General features: G+C 46.5%; 1 protein-coding gene and 1 long non-coding RNA gene across 3 annotated transcripts in view; both read left to right on the top strand.

Moving 5' to 3' along the window:
* SLC35F3 (solute carrier family 35 member F3) overlaps positions 1–23,437 on the top strand; it is a 388,952-nt gene that overhangs the window by 35,682 nt on the left and 329,833 nt on the right. The gene's annotated exons all lie outside the window — the stretch shown is intronic.
* LOC119871438 lies at positions 4,356–23,371 on the top strand. Its single transcript, XR_005357781.1, has 3 exons — positions 4,356–4,555; positions 4,643–4,695; positions 21,674–23,371. It is a non-coding gene; the product is annotated as an uncharacterized LOC119871438 (long non-coding RNA).

Below are 23,437 nucleotides of genomic sequence, written 5' to 3'. Positions count from 1 at the left end.
ACCCCGTCCATCCTGCAGTGACACCTGGCCCGGGGTCTGTCACTTGCCATACCTCTCCGGGACACACGGAGCACTTAGGTGTCCCACTTCAACAAATGCCTCTCACCTGTGATAAATATATTCTGTTTGCTCTTTTTCATCCCTCTGATTCCTCACTCCTCCTTCCTCATTCCCACATGCACCCCTCTTTTCGTTTGCCATTTATTTAGATAGGCTTTCTTTTTTTTTTTTTAAGATTTATTTATTTATTCATGAGAGACACAGAGAGAGAGAGGCAGAGACATAGGCAGAAGGAGAAGCAGGCTCCATTCAGGGAGCCCAATGTGGGACTCGATCCCGGATCATGGGATCATGCCCTGAGCCAAAGGCAGACGCCCAACCACTGAGCCACCCAGACGTCCTCATTAGGTAGGCTTTCCACCAATGTTTGGAATTGGGGATTTTAACTCTTAGCTTTATCCAAAACGGAGGTATCTTCTCATGCTTTTTCATTGCTTTGGAATGATTTCCAAGAAGATAAGGGGAACATATTGACTTTACGCCACTTAAAAGAGTGGTCCTCCCAAATGGAGGGCTTTGACCTTTAGCCTACAAGTGATGGATGACCATTAAAAGGCTTTGCAAAGTGGAACAAAGTGAAGAAAAATCTTGAGGATTAATAGTGTGGCTGTACTGTGAAGAACCATTTGAAAATAAGTAAACACTAGAGCCAGGGGATAAGCCTAAAAACCTAAGGTGATATCCAAGTGTGAGACAGTCACAGCCTGAAAAGAGCGGGTGATAGTATGGCCAAGGTAAGAAAAAAATACAAAAAATATTAACAAGGAAAAATCAATAATACTTGAGGGCATATTATATTTGATGGGGGGTGAGGAGTTAAGAATGATTTAAAGCTTGAAAGTAAGTGAGAAATAGAATAAATGAGACTGTGGAAAGATAGCTGGGGTTTCACTGAGGATTCATACTTTTGATAAAAGAGAAATGAGATTATCTTTTGAGAGTGAACTTAAACATCAACACAAAAGTAATCACAGTGGATCTGTACAATTACCTTAAAATGATAGATTAGAGAGAGAGAGAGAGAGTGCAAGGTGTTGCAAATGCCCTTCAAATCACATTCCAGAGGAGTGGAGTTGTGGCTAAGCATCCATCATAGCTCTGCTGTCCCCATGCTGTCTTGGCTGATGGCATGTGTCTGGCAGGCAGTTTTCTCAGCAGAAGTGAGGTTTAGGAGAGAGGTGGCACCTACACAGATACAGGTGATAGGTAATCTGTGAAGTTGCACAGGATAGAATGAGACATCGGTGGCTAAGGCCGTATCCTTTGGGAGCAGTGACATTTACAGAACGGAGGGAGAAAGAGGACCTGGATCAGAGTCAAGTCAGGGAGGCAGGAAGAATGTCGGAAAGGTACAATATCAAAAGCGAAAAAATATGCAAATAATGTGAGCCAACAGCAAGACATGGCTGCCGAGAAAGCTCGGGCAAGCCTGAACCGAGTTCCAGAAAACAGTGCTTCCAGACAGTCCTGATAGGTAATAATAAATCCATCGTTTTTGCTCAGTATTAGGCTCTATCTGAACCCAGCTCCAAAATAGAACCTCTTGTAAAGAAAGACACTGAGATTCTGGCAAAACAGGGTGTGCCACAAAGGGATGGGGGCGGCCACCAGATGGTAAGCCATGCCCTGCATCGTGTGGAAGTTAGATCAGGGAAAGAGGGTACCAACGAAGATGCATTACAGGAAGCCTCCTCCCTTCCACCCATGCTGGGGAGGCTGTATTGGCAGGCAACTCCGTCTCTAAGCACCTTTATGCTAGAGGCAGACACGTGCCACAGTTTCGGGCAGCGAGATATTCATGGGAGGGCCTGAGGGGCAAGTCCCTTAATACGTATAGAGAAGCCTCCCTAGGAAAAAGCATGGTACCCTTTGCCCTTCCACCTCACACTAGGATTCGGACCCCATGCCGTGGCCCTCTTGCAACCATAAGGCTAGAAGCTCCCTGATGAGAACAGCAGACCAGGGAGGTGGAACAGCCTGGATCTTGGCTGACATCCAGAAGTAGCCACACCAGTTCAGGACCATGTATTTCCAGTCTTAGCACATAAGAAGCTGTATCTGTTTCAGCCACTGTTGGATGGATTTCTCTGATGGCACCTGATTTTGTTTTTAACTGAGAGAATTGTCCTGTTCTGAGTTGCAGGAAGGACGACGTGAATTCAATCAAGAAGGCCTTTCTGTTGATCAGAGTCATGCAGCTATAGAATGGACGTCCTTTATCTCAGTCTCTGAAACAGCTCTTCCTCCCCGTGACCCCCACTCATGCCTCCACTTGAGGAGTCCCCACTGGCTATCTGGCCACCCAGACCAGAAACGAGGAGTCAGCTTCCATTCAGCCTCCTATAACCTGTGCATCTAATTGGGGGACAGCTTAGATCAGTCCTGTCTCTGTAGCACATGTGGGTCCTGATCAGCAGTTTCAGCAGTTTACAAACGATGACAACACTTGTGAAATGTGTGATGTCATTTCATGCCACCCATGCCTCTCCTCCCTCTGACTACCTTGGTCCAGGCTCTTACAGACCCTTGTGTGTACTGCTAAGGGCATTCCTTCCTTCCTTCCTTCCTTCCTCCCTCCCTCCCTCCCTCCCTCCCTCCCTCCCTCCCTCCCTTCCTTCCTTCCTCTCTCTCTCTCCCTCTCTCTCCCTTTCTTTCAGCCTTCCTTCCTTCCTTCTTCCCTTTCTTCCTTCCCTCCTTCCTTCCTTCCAAGATTTTATTTATTTACTCATGAGAGACATGGAGAGAGAGGCAGAGACATAGGCAGAGGGAGAAGCAGGCTCCTCGCAGGGATCCCAGTGCAGAAGTCAATCCCAGGACCGCAGGATCACACCCTGAGCCAGCCAGAGGCAGATGCTCAACCACTGAGCCACCCAGGTGTCCCGCTAAGAGCATTTCTAACTGGTCTTGCAGCCCCTGCTCCTTCCTGTTGATGTTAAGTAAACCCTTCTAACTGCACGTCTGTTCCTATTCCTCCTGTGCTTGAAAACCCCACAGAGTACCTCTCTACCACCCAAACTGTTAACATTTGTTTAGAAGTGAAAAGTTGCATGTGGCTTTCCTGTGACCCTGGAACGGCCAACAGAGTCTGTATTTTAAACAAAGTTGGCAAACATTGAGGCCAGAGTACCTCGTGTCCCTCCTTCCTCTTGCTCAACCCGCCTGTGGCCACCCAGCTGGCCATGCTCCAGTGACCCGCTGCTCCGGTTTCCCCAGGGAGGGGACCAGGGTATGCCTCCTGGAGCAGTTGTCCTCACTCCAGGGGAGGGCTCTGTGCTGAGCCTTTCCATTCCCTCCCTTGGGTCCTTCCTTCCTCCCCAAGTCAAAAGAGGGAAGAGAAGCACTACAGGAGAGTGGACATCTGCTTAGGTGCTGAGCCTACTTGGGCAGGATAAGAAGGACTGGAAAGATGTGGCAGGGCAGAGAGGGGAGCAGGGGGGCAGCGACCCTCAGGTGTCTGTACAGTGGTTGATGAGGTGTGAGTTTTCCATGGAAGGTAACTTGACTTGAGACATCCTGCCAGTACTCACCCCACCCCCACCTCTGCTGCTCCAAGGAGGCTGCCTGCTGTGTGTGGGGGGGGGGGGGGGGGGGGGGGGCTCCAGCACCTACCAGCTGTGGACGAGGTGGCTGGGGGGCTGCAGGGCTCTGTGTGGTAGGAAAACTTGCAGGGTCCCTGGGACCCCAGGAAGGCGCCCCATAGCAGAGACAGCACACAGAGGACATCAGCCACTTCTCCTCCCCACAGTGACTGACCAGGGCCAGGTTCCAGCTACTCTGGGCTAAGGGAAGAGGCCTTTGCCTGTGTCCTGGCCTGCTGTCCTCTCCTTACCCTGAAGGACTGAGATGCTAAGAAAGGTGGGTGGGAGCACAGTAAAAGAGCCCCAAGACTTCCAGTTCACAGTCCAAATACCCAAGTGGGAGGAGGCTGTTGTATATTAGACATAAAGCTGGAGTTTTAAATGGGGCGAGTTTACTAATGAAAGGAGGCTGGCGAGAGGAAGATGGCGCGTAACGCAGTCAGTGCGGTGACAGGGAGAAGCGAGAGGACTCCCTCGTCATCCCATTAACAGGATGTGGTCTGTCACCTCTGCCTCATTTCCTTTCCTCCCTGCAGGATACCCTGCACCCAGCCTCACAGAAGCAGGTGATATTTTCTAGATGTTTCACTGACCTATTGCTGCATAACAAATCACGTCACAACTCAGTGACATGAGACCGTCACCACTTGGATGATTGCCCATGGCCTGTGTGTTGGCTTGGCCCTGTTGGGTAGTTCTGCTGCTGTTGCTGCTGCTGGTGGTTCTTTGGTCTCTTGGGGTTGTGGTCAGGTGGCTGGGACTAGACGCATCTAGAAGTTCTTGGACCTGGACCTGGGTGCCAAGGACACGGGGTCTCTGTTCCAGTGTTACAGCCTCTCACTCCCCATGGCCTCTTTGGGGTCACTCGGATATTGCAAAGGGGGGAGATTTGCTGCCTGTCATAGATAAGGCTAGAGGTGTGTGTAGCATCACCACTGCTGAATTCATCATCCTGAGTGCTATTACATTTCTGTTTTTTTGCTTATAATGTTTTTTTCTGACAGGTATGTCCTACTAGATTCCTAAGCCTTCTGTGAATAGCACATATCAATTTAAGGTAGGTCTGATCACTTTCTTTAATGTGCCTTGGACATAGACTTTTGGGTTAGTTTCTACCTTCCTCTGAGTTGGGCTCTAACTCCTGAATGGTCATGACTTAACTTTTGTGTCTTTAGTGCTGGCTGCAGGGGCTAACAGATGTGGGGTAGGCATGTGATAAGTTCTTACTTAACAGATGAGTGAATGAATCCATTCATACCCACAAGGCCTTTTCTAGCAGGGACCATACGACCATCGTAAGGATTTTTGTAGGATATATTCCAGCAAGGATGCCTGGGTGGCTCAGCAGTTGAGCGTCTGCCTTTGGCTCAGATCATGATCCTGGAGTCCCAGAATCAAGTCCCTCATCAGGCTCCCTGCATGGAGCCTGCTTCTCCCTCTGCTTATTCTCTGCCTCTCTCTATCTCTCTGTGTCTCTCATGAACAAATAAAATCTTTTTTTAAAAAAAGGATGTACTTCTGCAGTTTCAACCAGGTGACATCTGAGATCCTTTCCAACTCAAAGGTTTTATGAGTCTTGGTCAAGGGAGGGAAGAGTTTCAAGGTAAGAGTGAGAGGACATATGGTGTGAGGTAATGCTGCATGAGGAGGTATTTTTAAAATTATGAAATACAAAGGCAAAATGTTGTTAGACCATCAGTTTCAACATACCATTTGATAACAGTGTCATAGGACTTCAATGCAAGGTTACCCCAGAACCTCTGGAAAGGAGTGAGTTAAAGATTAGTTCTGAGTTACAGAATATAAAATAAATATACAAGCAAGTATTCAAACTCGCTGGAGTTTTACTTGACCTTTAAATACTGAGCAGACGCACAAGCTGCTGCCCTAAACCTTACCCTTTTTTCCATAGCAGAAAATAGAAAACCATTTCAAAGAATTGTTTATGTTATTTTTTTTGAACTGTGGATGTGGATACGATTAGGTACCTCCAGATGAACGAAAATAATGAAAAAAAAAAAAAACACCACAATGCTCTTGCTTCCTAACTGGTTTACTTTCCATTTGCCATTCATTCCCAGAGGCTGTTACAAAGCAACACATGTTTGAGTAGCTGATTGAATCATTTTTAATGGGGGGAGAGAGAGAGAGAGAGAGAGAGAGAGAGTGAGACTAAAGTTTATGCCTATTTTCTCATCACCTTATTCCCACATATAAAGCCGTATACACTAGTTGTGCATTAAAGTTAATTATCGCTGAGTTAGGTACTTTTTAAAGAGAAGGCAGCTGAGCCTTATCTGTAGTTCCAACATTGACTAGTTTGACAGCCAGATATTTCAAAACTACTTAAACACTTTTTGCCCTTAACTACAGCTGCAGAAAACAGGGGGAAAAAAAAAAAGGCAATAAGTGCACATAATGGAAATCTCTCCCCAGTGGCCTTTTCATTTCCTCTAAGCCCAGGGGAAAGCATTTCACTGGGGAGTGGGACAGGAGGGTTAGCAGCAAATGCTGTAAAAGGGGAGATAAAGATATAAAAATTTTTTTTCAGTAGTGAGTCGCACTGGGGAACTTGGGTGGGTGCCAAGTGAATATGGGGTCTGATCCCTGGGACTGTGAACATCAGTCACCTTTTAAAACTAATCAGGTATAAGTAACTATAGGCTTTAAAAAGCTTCATGGAGAGACGCCTGGGTGGCTAAGTGGTTGAGTATCTGCCTTCAGCTCAGATTGTGATCCCAGGGTACTGGGATCGAGTCCCGTATTAGGCTGCCCGCGGGGAGCTGGCTTCTTCCTCTCTCTGTGTCTCTTATGAATAGATAAACAAAACCTTAAAGAAAAATCTTCATGGAATAATAGAACATTTATTGCTGGAGGAGACCATAGAGATTGATTTTGTCCTGTTCCACATTCTCACTGATGCCCAGAGGTTGAGTGACTTGACCAGGACTATTTGGTTGGTAGCAGGGCTGGGACCAGATCCTTGGTGTTCAACCACGCCTGTGCCTCGAAATCACCAGGGAGTTTCAGAAATACCGAGGCCTGGGTCCACTCCAGATAATCTGATTTAATTGGTATGGGTGTCCTGGATGTTGGGGACCTGGATCGGCAAACTTCTGCTGTGGTTTGTTTTCCCATTGTGGTTTGTTTCCCACAGCATTGCTGTGTCATGGTGCATTTTGTGGGTGGCAGGATTTAGACATACTTGCTGCAGTGTTCCCTCTCCCACATGCATGTGCTTTCACACTCCATTTCCTTGCCTTTAACAGACTCATCTCTGAGTCTGGGGCCTGAACAAGATTATCAAACTCTAGATCACCACCTGTTTTCTTGGTGGGAACCCTGCTCACACGCGAGTGTGCGTTTTGTCTATGTGTGATGTGCTAATTGGTACACAGAGGTTCGCTGGTGCTGTGCCCCCTGCTTCTCCCTCCTTCACCTGAATGAACAGTTGTACCTTCATCAGTACCTTCCCCCCTGAGCAGGTGGCCTCACTTCCCTCATCCCTGACCTTGCCAGGAGATGACAAAGTAAGAAAGCTCTTCCTTGGTCTTAAGGTGATGTAGCTATTGTCTCTCTCTCTTTTTTCTTTTTCCTCCAATCCGGAGAACCACTTTTCTCCCCAGGCAGGTAAACCTGTATCACTTTAAAATAGAATTTAGCATTGGAAAGGTCCTTCAAGATCAGCTGGGCTGATGTCTGTTTTGGCGGAAGGCCTGGCAGATGGCTCTCCAACTTGGGCTTGGATGCCCCACGGTGAAAGGAGTCATTTCCTCCCACCTTGGCCCATTTAATTGTTGGACGATGCTAATTATTAGCGATCCATCTGAGGTTAGATAATTTCTCGCATTACCCTAGCATATTTCCCTCATTTATTTATTTATATTTTAAAGATTTTATTTACTCATGAGAGACACAGAGAGAGGGGCAGAGAGAGAAGCAAGCTCCCTATGGGGAGCCCGATGTGGGACTTGACTCCAGGACCCCAGGATCACAACCTGAGCCAAAGGCAGATGCTCAACCACTGAGCCACTCAGGTGTCTCGATTTCCCTCATTTAAATTCCACCATTAAGTCCTGGGTCATGCTATGCTTCCTCAGGGAAGACAGGCATAGAAGACTGACTGGAAGGGGGACCCACTGCTAACAAGGATATGAAGCTTGTCTAAAATGCTTGTCATGTGGACGTTCCTTTGACCTTGACCTTGGGTGACTCGTTTTCTACTTGCCTGGGAGCTGCAGCTGCTTCCCTTGTAGGAGCAGGGTGGGGAGGTTGCTACAGTGAGCCCCATGTCTCTCCGGCCCCACACACCTGCACCGCTTACCCAAGTCCTAGCCTAGACCACAGCCACCCCACAGAGGTGTGCCTGCTTCCCCACAGGACCGCGTGTCCTTAATAAGTAGGACCAGTCCAGGCACTATCTGTCAACCTCTGTGTTCCCACAGGAGGCTGTCTGTGAGAGAATATTCCATGGAATCCTTCTTCAGAAAGCTACAAATGCCAACAGTGGTTTCTAGGTTTTTGCCTCAGCAGTAGATGAGGCTCCAGAAAGAAAACCCATCTGGCCTGTGGGTATCAGGACAGGCGTGGATCTGAGAAAAACCGTGAGCCAAGTGTAGTTTAACTTCGAAAACTCTCCACTCCCTTCCCCACCCCATGTTGATTGCTGTCTCTGACACCTACATTCTTCCTTCCCAGCCCATTCCAGGGACCCATGTCTTCATGTCTTCATGTCACCCTGACTGTCTGAGCTTTAGTGGGCTTCCTCTGTGTGCCTTGTACCCTGGTGTGGGCTGGGCAGCCCCTCAGCTCAGGCTACTCCTGGGAGCTCCAGCCTGGGCCCCACTCAGACCTCCTGAATTCAAATCTGCATCTCAGTGTCCTGATTGACACTTTGGGAAGCCCTGCTCTAGTGGTCTTTCACAACACTTGCCCTGTCACTCGGGGTCCCCATCTTGGCTTTCTTATAGGACCAGCTTTCTGCCAGGCGGTGGCTCTCCAGCTTACTATGATAATGTGTTAGTACCCTCCTGTGAAGGCCAGGTGTGTTTTAACAGGAATGGAGTTTCTGTCTTAACCCAGAGCAGTGATAGAAGCAGTGTGACAAAGACGCAGGTGGTGATGCGGACATAAGAGCTTGCTGGCATGTTCCAACCAAAATTTATAGGGATGAGGCTACAGAATAATCATTCTTGAAATCCTCATGGAGTTGTTCCTTCCTTCCTTCCTTCCTCCCTTCCTCCCTTCCTTCCTTCCTTCCTTCCTTCCTTCCTTCCTTCCTTCCTTCCTTCCTTCCCTCCTTCCTTCCTTCCTTCAAGAGTAAATATTGATCCTTATAGCAACGTGGTTAAACACAGAAACATATGTGTCAGAAAAGTAAAACCATCTATATTTCTACCACACAGAAAACCATCATTAGCATTTTATTTTGGTGCATATTTTTACAGATATTTTTCTAGGAAAAGCCTATGCTTTATGTAATATGGGATTCTGTTTAATTTTAACATAATGTCTAGATCAGTTTTTTATCCTTAGTTATTCTTCAGGGATGTGATTTTAAATAGGTGCATTGTGTACGTTTATCAAAATATGCTTATCCATGTCCTTATTGCTGGAAATTTCATTTCTTTTATTCCCAGCTCTCCTGTGTAAGCACATTGCGTTAAACATTCATGTCCATGAATCTTTGAGTGCACATGTCACATTTATTGAGCTCCTACTGTGCCTAATGTGGCTAATTGGTAGTCAGGCAAAATGAAGCCAAAGGGACCTCAGTCTTTGTAGGGGCTTCATATCCAGAATTTGGAGTAAAGGAAATTGAGCTCTCTGGTAGTTTCTACAGGAGGTCAGAGTTGGTATGTTAGTGTTTTTTTTGAGCACATCTTCCTTGTATATCTTATGCTTTGAGGACTTGCTTCTTTGGATGTTGTACAGGTGACATAGTCCTTAGTAAGTAGGCAACACTGATGATCACTCATCGTTAAGCATACGGTGTTAACGTCTCACAAAGGACAAAAGGTTACGTTTTCGAGATGTTCTCAAACCTCTCCAGTGCATCCCCTTTCATCCGTGAGCCTGGTGACTAAGAAGGGGATGGAATAGAAGTACTGCATGTTTTGGCACGGTAGTGATGAATTAATTGCCACACCCCACACAGGCCTCATAATAGAGCTGTAAAGAGCATAGCAAATGGCGTAGCATTTTGGAACAGCCACGGTGAATTTGGTGCATAGCTGCAATCTACTGTGAATTTGGTGCACAGTGATGGGGATGCTGTCCCAAATCCTTAGCTGTGGAGAGCTCCTAGAGCACAGAGACAGAGAGTAGCCAGATGGCTCTTTCTAGCAGTCTGTGGTCCTCTCTGCTTTTGCTCTTTCAAACTTGCGTGGGTATCATTGGAACTTCTCTTCCTCCATCATAAATGATGGACCACTAATAGTGGCGGCCACACCTACTTGAATCACTTCACCCACTCTGTCTTCCTCTCACCCCCAGTGTGGAGAGCCTTTCAGGGAGAGGGGTGCTTCTGCCAACCACGAGGGTGCCCTTTGGTGCAGGCCAGCTGCTGTAAGGGGAGGTTGCCAGAATGAGGGCAGAGTTTCACAGGCTAACTAACACAGGTGCCTGCAGGCCATTTGGCCTTACAGATTTGGGGAGGTGAAGGTCATATTTTGCTTCATACTGCTGACAAATCCAGAACTATGTCAGAGTATCTTCTCTGTGTAGCTAAAAGTTGGTCATTTACTATAACCCAGTTACTACCCCACGTTTGCACCAGAAGCTTGCTCTCCAGGTCAGCTAGAGATGCCTTGGGCTCAGAGCCTTACTTCTGCTGTCAGGTTGGCCAAGACCCATTGTGGCCCGTGCCCCAGATCTGGACTCCCCCACTGTGAGGAGGGGTTTTCCCACTCAGGGAAGATTATAGGAATTTCCATAATGTATAAAGAGTTTAATGCAAAAACAGTGCCCCTTGCTGTATGAATATGGCAGTTAAAACTTCTCAGAGTGTACTGGACACATCTGGCAACAGTCTGAGGAATTGTTCCTTATACATCTGGTAAAGCCAATGTTCCAGCCCAGTGAGCAAAGTGATTTGTCCTGGCCCACGTCCCAGAGGAGACCACTGGTCAGGAGGCAGATACGGGATGTGGCTCAAAGTAGGTGCATCAGCACTTAGGAGCTACTGCCAGAAGTTCTTGCTGAAGTGGCCTGGAACTGGATGAAGGTGCTGGTCCACTCACATGTTCATTTAGAGATGCTCCCTGGGAGCCTTCTGTGCCCAGCACAGCCTTCTGTGCCCAGCCGACCACGTGTGAGGCTGATGTGTTGTTTCAGGTGAGGGGAGTCCAATAACAGCAAAAAAAGTAAGGAGTGAGATTGCTTCGAGGGTCATGGAAAATGCCATGAAGGCAGCAGCATATCAGGAGACAGGAGAACCAGAGATTCAGGAGGGCTGCTTTGCCTAAATGTGCAGGGAAGTCTTTCTAAGGAGCCAACATTCCAGCTGAGACCTGGAAGATATGAGAAATCAGTTGTGTAAAGGATCAGGAGACGAGTACCAAACAGAAGGATGGAGAAGTGGAACAGCTATGTGGGTGCATGATGTGAGTCCTGCTGTAGTGCCCCGTGCTGTTCAGATACATCCTACATCCCTCCCAGGTCTGACCCACACTGGCCATCATCACTGCTTGCCCTGCCTTTGCTCTGACCGTGATGTTTCCCACCTTGAGAAATGATACTCATCCCAGCAGGTGAGATTTCAGAGGACCACACCAACATTAGAGCAGGGTGGAGTTACACTAACCTTCTGTGGAAGTGAAAGGAAATTGACCTGCCACCAGGATTCTTACCAGTAAAATTGTATCCAACCCCCTATTGCCACCAATGTTATGATAACTCTGGCCAGTGGGGTGTGCAGAAATGTCCTGGGACTGGAATTGTTTTTAAAAGAACCTTTGTCTATAGCCTGGTTCCATTCAACTACTATTCCAGGCTCTAGGCATGGGGTCCTTCTTAAAATATATAACTAAATGAGTTCTGTAAGAGCTTATATCCTTTTAGAAGGTTAGTAAATGTTTGTTCATCAAAAATTTGACTCAAAGAAGACTCCAAAGATATACAGGTATTCTTTAGTATTGTTTCTTTTACATTGAATTCAGAATAAAATGTTTAAGTAGGTTCAGAGCTGGAGGGCTGAAATTTTGATCCCACCCTCATGGTGCTTACCTCTCTGCTAAATCTCTTCTCCTTGAGTGTGGGCAAGAGCTACGATATGTTTCTAAACAACAGAGTATGGCAGATGTGATAGATGTCACTTCTCTGGTTATGTTACATTAAGCAAGACTTTGTTTTGCTAGGTGTCACTGGAGAGACTCTCCTTGCTGGCTTGCTGAAGTAAGCTGCCCCATTGAAGAAGCCCATGTGAAAAGCTATGAAAGGTGGCTTCTAGGAGCCAAGGGCAGCCTCCAGCCTTGGGCCAGCAAGAAGCCATGTCCCTCATTCTTACAACCTCCAAGGAAATGAATCCTACCCATAACCTGAGTCAGCCTGGGAGTAGATTCTTCCCCAGTTGAGCCTTCATATGAGAACACAGCCTGGATTGAACTGTGATTGCAACAGAAGCTACCTTTCAGCTGTGCCCTGATTCCTGACCCACAGAAACTATGACAATAAGTATGTGCTGTTGTAAACCACTAAATATGTGCTATTCTGTTATAGAGCAGCAGGAAAAGATGAGAAAAAGTGTTCAGTAAAGAGATCTGGATCTGTTAGACCTAATCTGAATGGGGGATACACACCCACTGCCACTTTTTGACCAGCTGAGTAGCCTGAAGAAAGCCCACTCCAATGATTTCTAAAGATTCTTTAAGAGAACCATCTCTGGTACTCTTAGGAAAAAAAAGTAAAAACAAAAAACAACTTATCCATTCAGAGAACAACTTTAGAATTTCCTAAGTCACAGAAAGCCTTTCTTTGTGTGCAGGCTAATTTTATTTGGGGTCAAATGCAGATTTATGGGAGTGGAAGTGGTTCTAGGAATTCTATAGAAAAGCTAAGGAAATTCATGATTATGCTTCAGTTCCTTTGTTTTCTTTAGAGAGAAAGTATCACTGCTGGCCTTGAATGAACAAGTGTCAGCAAATCTCTAGCTCTGTAAGATATTGTACTAGTGTTGCCTTTTCCTGGGTCAGAAGCTCCTTTGTAGTTGTCCATCTATACTTTTAGAGTGGGGTTACTAAATTTAGAAAATAAAAATACAGGGTATTCAGTTATATTTGAATTCTAGGCCAAAACCAAACAAAGTCTTAGTATAATTTTGTCAGATATTGCATGGGACATACCTATTCTCAAAAAATTTATTGTTGATCTGAAATTTGAATTTTATTGAGCATCCTGTATTTTATCTGGCAGTCTTATTGTAGAGGCATTTCAGTTGAAAATGAGATCCCTGTCTCAGGGATATATTTTAAACACTCTTTTAGGAACAGTATTTTATTTTAAAAGTTTTTTTAAAAAAAAAAGAGATATGAGGGCACTCTGACTGCAATATCTGTTACCCTGTTGATAGGGTTGATGCGGCTGATCCTACTGGCTAGATGGGTATCCTCTTGTTCCCTCACCATTATGTGTGTCCCTCATGAAGCTGTATGTTTGAAGAGGACAACCTTCCCTGATGGAGGAGGACCATTCTTTTCTCGAGGGTATACAAATAGCTGTACTTCCCTGCTAGATCCTCCAAACAAGGTCCATTTGTAGGAGATTGTAGGGTAGTCAAGTTTCTAGATTCCAGACACATCCAAATGAGGTACTGCATGTGGCAGTCTGCCTTTCTAGAAAACAAAAAAGTGACAGAGAGAGAGAGAGAGAGAGAAAACAGGATCATTATAAGGAATTCTGAGCATTTATAGGTAGTTTTAATTTTAGGTAAGAATTATTTTTTAAATACTATTTTTTAGATAGATGAGCTGACCAATAGAATATCATGAATGTTAATAGATTATGTCTTATAGTACCTGTTCTTTAATCTCTGTTTACATAGGAAGGAAATGTAAACTTCAGTACATGCATGGCTGCATCTGTTCAATATGGTAACCGTATTTTCATGATTACACTTATGCTAATCATTAATGTGATAACATTTTATGAGTTGAGACCAATATGGAACCCAGTCAGAAGAAATTTTATGCCAGAAACTACACATAGGTGCTTTTTCGCTTAAAGTATTTTTTCAAAGCAGATTTAATCTAGTCTTAGAAACTACAGTCCATGTTCAATAATTTTTTTCATTTGGGAGTATTAAAAGGTATTTATTTATTCTGAAGCCTGGGATAGGCTTACCTGCTAATGAAAAAACTAAGTTCTTTAATGTTTCCATTTTAAATTTGTGTTTTTTTCCTTAAAAATAATAATAATAAAACTTTGCTGATAAGATGAAACTATAATTTCACTAGTGAGTAGAAACTTTTAGGAAGATAGGGGTGTGTTACTTTCCTAGGGCTACTTAACCAAGTACAAGAAACCAGGAAGCTTAAAATTGCTAGTAGAGATTTATTGTCTTCTACATCAGGAGGCTAGAAGACCAAAATTGTGGTGTTGGCATGGCTGGTTCCTCCTGGAGGCCTGAGGGAGAATCTGCCACAGGCCTCCATCCTCATTTCTGGCTGCTGGCAATACTTGCTGTTCCTTGGCTTTTAGACACATCCCCTGGTTCTTTCTCCATCTTGCCATAGCATTCCCCCTGGCTGGCTTCTCATAAGGACACCAGTATGCTGGATTAGGGGCCCCTCTACTCTACAGTGACCATGTCTTAACTAATTGCATCTGCAATGATCTTGTTTCCAAGTAGGATCAAAATCTGAGTTACTGGGAGTTAGGACATCACAGGTTTTTCTTGAGGACACAGTTCAAACTGTAACATAAAGTATATACATTGCAGCTGAACCAAACTTAACAAAATGTTGTTGAATTATCCTTCCTTTGGGCAGTGTTCATCCTGGATGGATTTCTCGTGGAATGTTTATCCTTCCACAAACACTATTCGATTCAAAGGACATATGGGGAGGGCCCCTCCCACCCCACAGTGGGACAGAGTTCTTTACGGTGGCTGTGGGTGTAATCCTAATCGGCACTGTCCGTGAAGAGCTGGTGTACTTTCCATTAGGAAGCACGGCTCAAGGATTGGCATAGATGGTGCCTCCTAAGCTTAGCCTTGCTCTCTGGCCTGCCCTTCCTCCTTCCTTTCTTCTCCCCAGTGCCCTTCCTGCCTGTCTGTGGCCACCTCCTGTCCTCCCTCCTGGTGTTCCTACACCTCCTCTTTGACAGTGGGAGGAAGATGAACTGTGAAGTTTCTCTGTGCAGCTTTCCTGCTTCTTCAAAGAAAAGCTGTCACATAAAAGCCACAACTAATTAAATACTCAATGTGGAGAACAGCACAGGGCATTGGGCCTGGTGTCAGAAGGCAAGGCTCTTTTTAACACCTTTGTTAATAGAAGCCTGAAATAGTCACTTAGATCGGCATCTATTTTTCGCTCACTTAACGTGAGTTCCAGAAATATGCCATTCAGCATTGGTAAGTGCCATGATACCACGAGGCTCAGGCTCATCCTATCTCTCTGCCCCACCTTTGCTGATGCTGATTTCTGTTGTCTGGTCATCATGGCTGCACCCCAGACAGGAGGAATGGCCATAGAAGGAGGGGGGCACACTCCTTTTGAGGTGGCCTTCCTAGCACAGCTCTCCTGGGCTTCTGCTTACGTCTCATTGAACCACCCCCACCATAAGGGAGGCTTGCAAATACATTTCTAGTGGGGCAGTTTACTACTTCTTAGCCACACAAGGGTCCTGCTAGTAAGGAACTGGGGAAGATGATGGGTTGAGGCTGGTGGCCTCTGCCACAGTTTGACCCACCCTTGTAGCAACATGGGGACCAGTCAGGATACCACTGATCCTCATCGTTGGCACCCAGCCACTCCCCAGGGGTGCTGGGAAAAGGAATAGTGGTGAGGGTGCTTAGCAAGCTCTTTCAAAGAAGCTACCTGTTTCAAGGGTCTATACCCTAGAGAAAGATAAGACCTGTGGCCTCAGGATGAATCCTGCCTCAGGTTTTACCCACATCTGGTTTTGATGAGGTCTTAGACTTCAAGTTGGTGCCAAAATGGGGTAGGACTTTCAGGACTTCAGGGATGTGGTTCAGTGTATTTTGCATGTGAGAAAGACATAAATTTGGGGGCAAAGAAGGCAGAGTGTTATGGGCTGAAATGTGTCCCCCTCAAATTCATAAGCTGAAATCCTAACTGCTATTACTTCCACGTGTGGCTATATTTGGAAACGAGGTCTTAAGAGATCTGATGAAGGTAAAAGGAGATCATTAGAGTGAACACTAATCCAGTCTGATAGTGTCTTTATGAGAATGGGCAGTTAGGACACAGACACATGGAGGGACAGCCACACGAGGGCACAGGGAGACGGTGGCCATTTGCACATCAAGGAGGGAGGCCTCCAGAGAGACCTACCCTGCCCACACCTGGATCTCAGACTTCCAACCTCCAGAGAGCTGTAGGAAAATAAATTTCTGTGGTGTAAGCCCGCTAGTCTGTGGTGTTTTGTCATGGCCCTCCTCGTAAACCAAGAGAGGTTTTTGGATTAGATTAGATCCCTAAACATGCTCGCTGATCTTTAGCTGGACTTGTTCAATTTTTTTCAAGATTTTATTTATTTATTCAAGAGAGAGAAAAAGCATGAGCAGTGGAGAGGGGCAGAAGCAGAGAGAGAAGCAGGCCTCTCCCTCATCAGGAGCCTGACACAGGGATCGATCCCAGGGAAGCTGAGGCCATGACCTGAGCCGAAGGCAGATGCTTAATTCAGTGAGTCACCCAAGCACCCCTGGGCTTGTTCATTGACACTTAACAAGCAGAGTTGTTTTGTTATTACCTTCATGTACATGGTTATTCTCTTCCTCATGTCTAGACCCCAGTTCAGGAGCAGACTGTCTAAATCCAGGACATTAAGGGTGATGTTCGGGATTTGACTGCTTAGCACATCCGGGTCACACTGATGTCCACGGTGCCTTCTAGTCCAGTTATAGACTTGCCAGCCGTGAGAAGGAAGAGTCAGATGCCCAGAGAGAAGAGCTGCCCCTTTCCCATACCTGGCGCATCATGGTGCCCTCTGACTACAACCGAACATCAGAACAAAGGGGAAGAACCACTTCTGAGAGCTGTTGGCAAACAAAATCCTAATGTAGCATCTGGTGACAGCAATATAAGAGAGGAGGAGAAAACTGTTATTCTGTCAAACCCTCTGATAATAAGTAGAGTTGTCAGAAGATGCCCAGGCCCCTCTGGTGGCTCCATGTTGTAAGCCAGGCCACAGTCAGTCTTGGACCAGGCCTCCTGAGTCTGGGGTATGGCTGGGTGAGATGAGACCCGGGGCATCCTGCAAAGGACCAGTCATCCACTGATACCCTGATGTCCCAGGCCTGACACCCCAGTGGGAAGGGACAACTCCCACTGCCCCAAGAGCTTGGTGGGAGCCCAGGGACCACATCCAGCCTCAGCTTGTGTCTGTCACATACAGGGGGCAGTAACCCTGAGTGTGAGGAGCTCCTGGCAGCCACAGCTGTCAGCCTCCTCCCAGCCGTGGCTCCCTTGGCAATGGTATTTGAAGCAATGTATTAAAGCTCTTTGGCTGGGGGCACCTGGGTGGCTCAGTGGTTGAGCATCTGCCTTCGGCTCAAGTCATGATCCTGGGGTTCTGGGATGGAGTCCCACATTGGGCTCCCTCCAGGGAACCTGCTTCTTCCTCTACCTATGTCTCTGCCTTTCTTTCTGTGTTTGTCATGAATAAATGAATTAAAAAAAAAAAAAAAAACACTTCTTTGGCCATTAACATCCAACGTTGCCAGCTTCACATGTGTGACTGAGTTCTTGCCATGGAGGTCGTGTGGTGGGTGGTTAAACCATGAGCTTTGGCATCACACTGCCAGGCTTCAAATCCTGCCTCAGTTTCCCCAAGAATACACTGGAAAATTGTAATACCCACATCAAAGGACTTGTGTGAGGATGAAACAGCATAATATGTCAGAAAGCATTTTACATAATGCCTGACACAGCAGCACTCAACGTGAGCTCTTTATTATGGTTTTTATTTTTAATTTTTTAAAAGATTTTATTTATTCATGAGAGACATACAGAGAGAGGCAGAGACACAAGCAGAGGGAGAAGCAGACTCCATGTGGGGAGCCTGATGTGGAACTTGATCCCAGGACCCCAGGATCATGACCCAAGCCAAAGGTAGATGCTCAATCACTGAGCCACCCAAGTGTCCCTTTATTATTGTTTTTAAAATCTCTTCCCTCTTCCCAAGGTCGTGTGAAAAGCAAAGCAGTGATTAAGGGCACCATCAGGTTTGACCTAGTAGCCCTGCCACCATCTCTGTGCCTTGGCTACCTCATCTTGCAAACGTGGATGCTGCTGAAGTGTTGTGGCTGCTGAGAGGAGAAAGTGAGCCGAACATGCCATGTAGTGAGCTCCTCACACAGTGTGCATATCCTCATACCACAACAGAGTGAAGAGAGAGGTGGCGATGGACAGGAAGGATGTCTTTCTGGTTTCTCTGTTCAGGCATGTTATTTCGGTGGGTTGGGTTATTGAATGCAGCATCCAGGTGATTTACATGCATGATGTAATTTGTCACCAAGCTCTTACGGTTAGCTCTTAAGACCTGTGACCTTATTTTAGAGATGAGAAAAGTAAGGTCCAAACAGTAGAGCCATTTAGCCATGTCACAAAGTGACAGAGCTAAAACCGAGCAGAGAGTGTCCTCACCCCTGCTCTCTGCCAGGACTGCAGGAGGAAATTTGGGCTTAACACGTTTCCATAGCCAAATCTTACTGCCCTTGTTGCTGGCATTGAATGACATGGCTAGGACCTCAAGACATAGTCATCTTGGGCCACCATACACTTGTGTGGTTCAAGGGCCACAACTTTAGGCCCATTAGTCATCAGAGAAGCATGATTCCCATGTCTCCTGTCGTACCTAGACTAATACCTTTTTGCTGCTGAAATTGATAGCGTGCGAGATTCCTAGGTTGGCGTCCAACAGCCATAGGAGTTGAGGTCATAGTCTGGGTGTCTTGGGCTGAGAGGAGGCATCATGGAAAAGGGAGCAGATACCAGGAGAGATGGCAGGTGCTCTGGGCCACCCAGAGAAGTGGCCCCAGGGGGATCATGTCTATGCATGTGAAGTGGACAGCCAGTCCTGTCACCTTGAATATCTTGGCAATCACACCTAACCCTGCAGAAGGGCACCTGTCATCCTCAACTGTGACCTCAAAGGATCCTTCAGAAATACCCAGATGTTTATAATTCTTCGATTACATCTCAGATTCTTGGGCGGAACTAGGGACTTAAAGTCCTGTGTGGGTGGTTCCTGTTGTCAAGAAGCTTCTGAGTTAGATTGAAGACAAAAGAGAGGACGGCAATACAGACAGGAGAGCTAAGGGGGCCCCAGTCGCTGTGGCCATGTGGATGGCAAAGCAGGGTGGAGGCTCTCTTCCCTTGGGATGGGGAAGAGGTGGAGAAGGAGGTGTTCACATGCATGTGGGCATGCTGGCTTGGTGGCAGAGCTACGGCAGTTTTGGTTTTGTCCTTTTTTTTTTTAAAGCTGGCACAGACTGTCCTCTTATTACATGGTTGATGCAAAAATTTTCAGAAGTCTCATTACAGGCTTGGCTAGACAGTCAACTCTGAAGAAACATTTTAATTCCTCAACACCTTCATTCTGATTTTTAATTTTTTTCAGAGAGCCTCTGAAAAGCCTCTGGCTAAACTTAAATCTTGTCTTATGACTCAGTGTGTTTGCTCACTACAGAAACTTTTTCTGATGGCAATGTGCTCTTAAAAAGTGAGTTTTTCAGGAAAACATTTGAACCCATTCTAAAGGCAGTGATTATAACTTTGCAGGGTATGTTTCTGTTTGGTTTCTAAGAAAACTAACTTGAGTGGTTATCCTGTAAGCCAGGCTGGGCTCTTCCTCCTTACACAAAACCAGGGCACCACATAGTTTCCCCATTTTTACCCCATGGTTCTGTCCTGCTCATTCCCTGACTCAATGTTCTCGATGTAGGTGTCCATGAGGACAGCATGTGTTCTTTCTCATTTCTTGCCCTTGTTGACTCTTGGAATGAATTTCTGTATTTTTTGAGCAGAACTTTATGCTCTCCACAAGCATGTTCGTGGCTTTAATAGATCGAGCATCTAGCAAAAGCATCTGTTTTTCCAGGAGCCACAGTTGAGTTCATTCTGTGTCTCAGATAAACTCAGTAAAAGGCTTAGTGTTGGAGAAGTGGATGTCATCGGCTCCTATCTGTGTGGTGCAAGTGGCAGATGGCAGACGGTTCTGAGACAAGATGCCAAGATGGGCTGGGGTCGCTGTGGAAAGAGCGCTGAGGTGTGGAAGGTGAGCCAGCTGCAGAGCATGAGGTGCTGAACTTCTGTGAAGATGGTCGTCTACAGAAAGGCTGAGACCAGGCTTTCCAGGCCCCATTCCAGAGATCAGGAGTCAGGAAGTCAGGGTCAGTGCCTCGGAGTCTGCATGTTAACAACTGCCCTCACTCTTCTGATACATAGTTTGAGAAATACTGCCGTAAGAGATAGTTAAAGGGTTTCTATAAGTGAAGAAGATAAAGGAAGACATTTTGATGTTGAAAGGAAAGCACTCCACCCAAAGCTCACAGGCAGGTGCCAAAGGCATGTGTCTGTCCTTATGGGAGGTGCTTCTGCTGGAGCCCCCCCGCGTGAGTGACTTGGGATCTCATGAAAATAATTCAATTATGGAATATCTGAGCAATACATGGCTCTAAGAGACTAAGATGACCTTTGTCAATCACAGTCCCATGAGTTTGGAGGATTATGTGTTGCAGGGGAATGAGGATGAAAGTCTCCCTCTCTCTCTCTGTCTCTATTTGACAAATGAGGCTGTGGCAGTGCCAGTAGAGGCCACCGTGACTGTGTATTAGTGATGGACATGCTATCGGTAAAGGGACTCAGAGCACAGGGGCAGTAGGAGGGCCTCCAGCTCTTCCTTCTGAGCTGCCAGGGTGATGGTTGGAAGGTGAGCAAAAGCTGTCGACTGAGGAAGTAGTCAGGGGCTGCTGCTCTCAGGGCTACAACACAAGCCAGAAACTAGACCAGACACAGGAGAGACTGGAGGTCCTCACGAACAAGCTCACATGTTCAGTTTGAAGGTATTGGTTGCTAGCAGGGATGACTATGGCATCTTTCTTCTCTTGTGTCTGCCAGCTTCTGTCTGTAAATGGCAGCTCCATCTCACTCCCAGGGACTGGAAGGGTGTGCATCGATAAATGACATGCATATATATGCGTGCATTGTGTTTCATGTACGTGGGAGATAATAGAGATGGAGCAGCATGAGCAAGAGAAAGGAATAAGCCAGCCGTGAGAGTTAATGTCATTACCATCCATGAGCCAGAGCAAAAAAAGAAAATATATGGGGTTATATTTTTCTTATTAAAAAAAAGAAGAGGAGGAGGGAGAGGGGATGAGGGAGAAGAAAATACAACAGATCTTCAAGAAAATGTCAATTTTTATAGCACAAATTTTTAAGTGGCCTGGCTTTTTATTATAAATATAATATGGGCCTATAGAAAAAAATGAAACTGCATGTAAAGATAAATAGGAAAAAATAGAAATCATCACCAATCCTCCAATATTAAACACAGTCAACATTTCACTGCATTCGACAGCTCGTTTCAGTTTTTTTTTTTTTTAACTTTCTATTATGGAAAACTTCAGCCTTTACACAGAAGTAGAGGGTGGTGTATCTATTTCTCATGTCTCTGATTTGGAGCAGTTGCTGGTGTTCTGCGATGCCCTTGTGGCATTTTAAGCTTCAAAGTGTATATGAAGGTGCACTTTTTGTTTTTTCAATTAATGTCTTATTGTGAGTTGCTTTTTACTCCCATGTTACAGGAAGACAAAGCTAAACATAATGTGTAACACTGGGCATTATTTCCAGGTATGGCTGCCATTGAATTATAAAGAGATGTTATCATCCAGATGTGATGCTGGGAACATTCTGAGAATTGATCTGACAACGTCACGTTTACAGCACATATAACAGCCAGCTTCCTGAGACCTTTTCTGGAAGCATCTTTGCAAAGGGGATAACCTTCAAACTCACTTGGTGGAAGGGCCACTGCGCATGCCCTGTGGTTAGTCCGGCTGTGTGCGGTCCGCCTGCCTCCCTGCGGGTCTGGGAGGTGGACCTGCCCCCCCATCCCTGCACCCTGCTTCTCTCGGGGCTTGTCCTGGGGCCAGGATGCTTGCCCTAAGTAGTTATCAGGATGCTTTTCCCTTCCCACAATAGCTGTTGTGTGCAAGTAACTTTGTTGGAAGGTTGAATAAATCCTCCACCTCGAGATGCCTGTGGGATTCCGAGTTGCAGTTCTGTCCCTTACGGGGGGAAAATGACAGTGAAGGCGGACGTTTGTCGTCCCAGCTCTGAGATGGAAACAGCGCGGGACCTTCAGCCCCCTCCCCGCGCAGCCTGCCTTCCTCACCTGATGGGGGAGCCGCACTGCACAGGAGGCCCCGCTGTGGGATGTTTCCTCTGCCGCAGTGATGTAGCGCCTGCATTCCGGACAGTTCTGAGGTCTGCTCTGCACTCCGCGTTTCAGGCACTGTTACTACGTGCTGATAAATCATGCTAATATCATCCTTTATGAAGCATTTTTAGCCAGTGGCTTGCATCAATAAAGGCACGGAGCCTGCCCTGTGCCGCAAGCCATGGGAGGTGGTTCAGTTCCTCAGCTATTAGGGGCAAGCCCTGGCCTGAGCTCTGGATGCAGGTGCAAGTCCTGTAAGACCGGGGCGGAACAAGAGGTTGTCGAGCCGCGATGTCTGGCTCGGGACAGCGAATGCTTTTTGTTGGACGTTGAAAACAAGAGGGACTCTGAAGACCTCAGCTGCCAGGAGGTGGGGAGGGGACTCCGTATGTGCTTTATGCAGGTTCAGAGACCGGAAGGCATGGCAGTCCTTAGGTTTCCTTCTCAGTTGTCCTGCCAGGTGTCCCACAGGATGTCCACATTTCCAGCATCATCCCACGTGGACATGGGATGTACTAGACTCTGGGGGAGCTGGACCACGGTGGCCAGAGGCTAGCAGGTATCTGAGGGAGGAAAGAGGTGGAGAAAGAGGGGGACCAGAACGAAGCAACGAAACAGGACACCTGGTGGCTGCTGGGACCTTACTCCTTGCTGGCCACTGCCAGTCTGCACGGCCCCTCCCACGCTGGGATCACCGTGGCTCTTGTATTTGGAACTACTGCTTCATTAACCAGTGCAGAAACTGTAGCTTTCCTATTTTGCAAAAAAGCTTTCCATTAAAAAAAAAAAAAGATTTTATTTATTTACTGGAGAGAGAGAGAGAGCACGTGCATGCACATGAGTGAGGGGATGGGCAGAGGGAGAGGGAGAAGCAGACTCTGCTGAGCAGCGAGCCCTATGTGGGGCTCGATTCCAAGCCCCTGAGATCACGACCTGAGCTTGACCAGATGCTCATTGACCAGATGCTTAAATGACTAAGCCACCCAGGTGCCCTGCAAAGAAGCCTTCCTAAGGAAATACGTAGTGATGGGGCTTTTGGTGCCCCATTACCTGTGCAGAGATTGTGTGTGGAAGAGCTTAGTTCTCCAAAGCACCTGATTATTACCATCCCTCAGTGTGAAAGTCACTGGGTAACTCCCAGACAGAACCTCAGTGGTGCTGGGATGGCCATAGCA

This window comes from Canis lupus, chromosome 4, assembly GCF_011100685.1.
Source record: "Canis lupus familiaris isolate Mischka breed German Shepherd chromosome 4, alternate assembly UU_Cfam_GSD_1.0, whole genome shotgun sequence".
Taxonomy (NCBI): Eukaryota; Metazoa; Chordata; class Mammalia; order Carnivora; family Canidae; genus Canis; species Canis lupus.
This window is presented reverse-complemented; position numbering and strand designations above follow the sequence as displayed.